The sequence below is a fragment of the Echinops telfairi genome, unplaced genomic scaffold, assembly GCF_000313985.2.
Source record: "Echinops telfairi isolate 266 unplaced genomic scaffold, ASM31398v2 ScPeMD7_7475;HRSCAF=8513, whole genome shotgun sequence".
Lineage (NCBI taxonomy): Eukaryota > Metazoa > Chordata > Mammalia > Afrosoricida > Tenrecidae > Echinops > Echinops telfairi.
The window spans coordinates 13,453,354-13,458,820 of record NW_022111379.1 but is presented as its reverse complement, the minus strand read 5'-3'; positions in this window follow the sequence as shown (position 1 = coordinate 13,458,820).

Here is a 5,467-nt window from a genome sequence, read left to right as displayed (position 1 = left end):
GTGTGCGAAAGGGGAAGACCCACCCTGAAGGAAAATTGTAACCACATTAACGACTTAGCCACCTCACAGAAGATCCCATCATGGAGTTGACCATACTACGTTAGATCACATCCTGGGAGAATCTTAGCCCACCCACGTTGACATGAAACCTGATGATCACAAAAACCCTTACTGTAAAATGCCAACAATAGATTCTCACTCTAAGTGCAACATTCTTTGATGGTTACCAAGGGTGAGAGCGTAAGGGAGGGTAATTTACTGGGTAGACGGTAGATAAGTGTTAGCTCCAAAATCAAACTTACTGTCCTTCAGTTGACACCAACTCATGAGACCCTATAGGAAAGGGTAGAACTGCCCCTGTGAGTTCCCAAGACTGCAACTATTTATGGGAGTAAATGGCGGAGCAGCTGGTGGTTTTGAACTGCTAAACTTGTGGATCATAGCCCAGCATGTAATCACTATACCACCAAGGCTCCTTAAACATTAACTAGGGTGAAGGAAAAGACAATACACAATAAGAAGGATGTTGGCAAAAAATGATGGAGGCAGAGGGTAAAGCATAAACACTCCTGTAATTACAGTACTCTATGATTAATTAGGTCATAGGTAGACATGCAGGCTGAATGAGTGTTGGAGGGAGAGTGGGAATATACCTACATGTATACATAGCTTCCACAGAGGCTATTTGTATATGGGTATTTATCTTTGCTTCAAATATATTCATAAATGTGATGGAGCATCCAGGGGAACATAGATATGAACATTTCCTAGATATAACCAAATACCTTTAGGGAATGAGTCATGGTTTTCAGGCTCAGAAACATACTCTCAGGGGATAACAAGGTCATTTGGAATAAGATTGTCTGCAAAGACAAAGTTAGGCATCTTACTTTGATGGATCCCGAATGGGGTCTTAAAAGCTCTTAAGTGATCACCTAAGGTAGTTATTGGTCTCTCTCAGTCAAGGGCAAAAGAAGAGTGAAGAACATCAAAGGTGCTTAAAAACAGTTGGTCCAATGGTCTCAGGGACCCCAGAAACATCTGTCTCTACCATAGCTAAATCATGCTTTGCTTCCATTACCAACTGCTCTGAAAGAGATCACATTAGAAAGTCTATATAGACTGGGAGCAATGCGTGGAACAAAATTGAAAAACATGAAAAGAAAAGAAAAAAAGACCAAACTTACTGATTGGATAGAGACTGGTGGAGCCCCTGAGACGGTGTCCCCCCCAGTCACCCTTCAGTTCTGGTAATGAATTCACCTCCATGGGTTTCAAGTTTCAGTCAAGCAATAGACAGGTCTATAAGGGGAACAATAAGCATAGTGAGGTAGTGTGTTACTCTGGGTACTTTAGAGAAACAAATCCACAGAAAGTCATATGTATAAGAGAGAGTTTATATAAAGGTTAAGTGCACATCAAGAAAACATTCCAACCCAGTGCTGCCCAAGCCCACAAGTCCAACATTAACCCATCTGTCTGACACCAATCCACAAAGTCCTCCTCCATCTCACAAAACACACACTATGACGCCGACTGCAGGAGGAAAGCCGAATCAGTGAATGTGTAAGCATCTCAGCGCTGGCAGGGGTCTCCACACAGCTGCTCCAGCACCCAGGGCTGCATCGAGGTAGGTCCATGTGGCTTCTCCTTGGGGATGTCCTGCAGGAAGTGAGCCTTGCCAGCTGAAGCAGGGAACTGGCTAAGGCAGCTGCACCCTGGTCCGACCATCCCAAAGCAAGAGACCCGAGAACTAGAAAGACAGAGGCTCACCCAGCCATTTATCCCTCTGCCGTTCAATTAACCCCACATGTATTTATCAGCCAGGTTGGCACAATAAACTTTAACTCATGCATGCACACCTAAGAGCAATCAACTGAGATCAAAAGGACAGCATTAATCCAAGGGCAAAGTTCAGAAGGTTTCAGAAAGAAGGACTGGAAATGGAGCAAGGGAGAAGGAAAAGTGATGTCACATGGTGGGGATTGCAGTCAAGGACGTGAAACAGATGTGTATGAATTGTTACATGGAGAACGAATCTGCTCTGTAAACTCGCAGCCAATTCACAATAAAACGTTCCAAACAATAATAATGACGGGACTTTTCTGGGAACATTTTTAAAGCCCCGTTGTATGTCCATAGCAGTCACTGTCCCTGGCCTGCTGAAATGAGCTTCCTCTCAGCCTCTCAGGACAACTCAAACAGGCTGACATTTCCAACATGAACATTCACCAAAACTTAGAAAACACATTTAGAAAACTACAAATGCTTAAATCAGTTCCACACACACTGTTCCCCACACACTGCCATTCCTGTATTCAGTCCACGTGCTATCATCTGGTTACCTAGCTGGATGAGTTCTGATCCTCAAAGAGTCCACCAGCCAATGGAGAAGGCAAGCCCGTGAGGACAGCAGACACCCCTCTCCTTCATAACAAATTCCCTTGTATTCCTTACGGTAATTCTACCAAGCCTATGGAAGCCAAAAGGTCCTAAGGGAAATAAGAAAATGCAAGATCTGTGTAGGCAAGAAGAGAATGACACTCTATTGTGTGGAGATCACAGGGAGGTACTTGGAGGGTGCGTTCATCTGGGCAGACTAGTGAAACAAAATTCATAGACCTCATATTTTATATAAGAGAGAGGTTTGATAGAAAGGGTAAGTGTACATTATGAAAGCATCCCAACCTAGTCCAGTCCAAACCCATAAGCCTGACATTATCCCGTATGTCTGACACCAATCTACAAAGTCCTCCTCAAACTCAAAAATCACATGCAATGACGCTGAATGCAGGACGACCACAGGCCAGTGGGTAGAAAGTCTTTGAATCCAGTGGCAGTGTGAGCATCTCAGCGCTAGCAGGGGTCTCCACGCGGCTGCTCCAGCACCCAGGGCTGCATCAGGATAGGTCCATGTGGCTTCTTCTCAGGGATGTCTCCCAGAAAGTGAGCCTTGCCAGCTGAGGCAGAGAGCTAGCTAAGGCAGCAGCACTGGTCCGACCATCGGAGAGCAAGAGACCAGACAGGTGAAGCTCGCCGAGCCATTTATCTGTCTGCCCCTTCAATTAATCCCACGTGTTCATCGGCCAGGTTGGCACAGTAAACCTTAACTATCACAGAGGGTTTCAGCATTTAAGGTGACCAGCATTTCAGAAATGTCTCTTAAAAGTCAGAAAGGGGTACTTCCTGTAAGAAGGCAAGCTAGGCAGACAAGCTACGCAGACTGCATCAAAGACATTAGAGGCCTGATGAAACAGATACCAATGATAATCCTGGAACCCTGAGCTTCCAAGGAAAAGATAAAGATATGGATTGAATTCTAGGAAAAGAGTCCGAACAAAAGCAGCAAGAGAAAAGACAGAGGAAGGAATTGTCAGCTAGCTCTCTATGGCGTGGCCATCTTGAACTTCTGCAAGCAGCATTCCATCCACACTGTGGTCTGGCACATGAGTGACTGGTGACAAGAAATGTGGGCTCCTCCCTTATTCCCCTCACCCTCTTGGTGACCGCAAGCTTAGACAGCCCCCACCCAGCTGCCAGTGACACCCTGTCCCTGGGCAATCCCTGCTCCAAGTGAAGCTGGAACCGAATCTTCGTGGACCTGGTGTTGGTTGCATCCACCCCACATCTGGAGGCACCGCAACTCCCCTTCCTGAGACCAACAGAACACAAAGTACCCAGTCCCTGGCCACCCCTGGGGGCCTTCTAAGCTGGCAAGGAACTATTTCTAGATCAGGTCCTCTAAGGGCAGACAGCACACAGCATGGCAGGAGCTCTGTGGAGGACAGGTATCCCACCTGTCCATGAACTCCTTGACTGACAGAGTGCCAACCCATAGCAGGTGTCTTGCCCCCACAGTGTTTTTTTTCCCCATTGTTTGTTTTTCTTTTTCTTTCCCTTGTCCTCCTTTCTCTGCCTTCTTTTTCGCTTCTTCTTTATTTTATTCCTCCCATTTTCTGTGTACTTACTTTTTTCTTACTATTTTCTCTTACTCTTTGCTTTACCCCTTCCTTAGTTTTTATTTCTTGTATTTTTTTCTTTATGATTTTTTTTCCTTTTCTTCTACCTTTATTTTGCCCGTCCTTTCCTTTTTAGTTATTAGAGTACCTTTTTCTATCTGGTTTTGTCTGCTTTCCCCTGCTTTATTAAAAATATATATTTCCTTTTGGATATTGTTTGATTTTTCCCTTTATCTCTCTCTCTCTCTTTTTATTCTTGTCCCATCCAAAGTGAGAAAGCAGCTGTGCTCACACAGCCCCCACATCCAGACCTCCTGCAGCCACACCAACTGGGTGTGGGCATCACCCATTCCGGCACCACTGGATCATTGACAAATAGCCAAAAATAGCAACCCAACAAGCCTTCAACTGTGATTAGGAACAGCAAACAGAAAACTGCAGACACACTCCTCAATTCCATACACCAGGAAACAAGTGTATGGACGAGTGGCTAAGGTCTCATCAACATAAAATCATCCACTATGTATGTACAAATAGAAGACCACCACAATGTGTGGAGAATGGCCCAGACAAGTGGCCTATATACAGAGCCAGAAGACCTTTCTCTGGAAGAAAAGGCATTACAACTACATGGTAAGAAATTCAAAAGAATGGTATTGAAACTCCTTCAACAAATAAAAAGAGAGATTGACAAAGCTATAGGTGATATCAAGAGACACAGAAAAAACCAACCAACCACCCATTGGAAGAATTCAGGAAAACACTAGAAGAACAAAGATTCAGATCTGGAACTGTCCCTTGAAGTTTGAGCCTGAACTCATCCGCATGTTAGAATCAAAATCAACTAAGATCAGAAGGGCAGCATTGGGCCAAGAACAAAGTTCAGAGTGCTAAGCAAGAAGGCACTAAAAGGGGAATATTTCAAAGAAATTGCTCAGAGGAGGTCACCCGTCGAGTAGCTCCCAAGTCACCTGCCACACCTGCTCTACCTTAGCTACCCCTCTGCTGATAGCAACCAGAAAGCAGGACAAAATGTGTCTGGTCCTTTGCCATCTTCACGGCTAATTATATTCTTGACGATAAGTGGAAACAAGATGTATGTGATTGTTGAATGTAAACTGATGATCTCTAAAGCATTACCTAAACCACAGTACAATGATTCTCAACCTGTGGGTCTCGACCCTTTTGGGGGTAGAATGACCCTTTCACAGGGGTCACCTGAGACCATTGGAAAACACATCTTTACGATGGTCGTAGAAACCGAGACACCACTCCTCTGTCTCCAGGTAGATCTGCCCACATGCAGATACGTCCACCTATGACCACCCAGCGTGAAGGCTGTGACCCATGCAACACCATACTTCAAGACAACATTTCATTGATTTGTCATTAGAAAGAAATATGTCACAATATAGAATAACATATTGTTTTGGTGATGAATCACTATGCTTTAATTTTGTTCAATTTGTAACAATGAAAATACATCCTGCTGGGGAAATAGATCTATG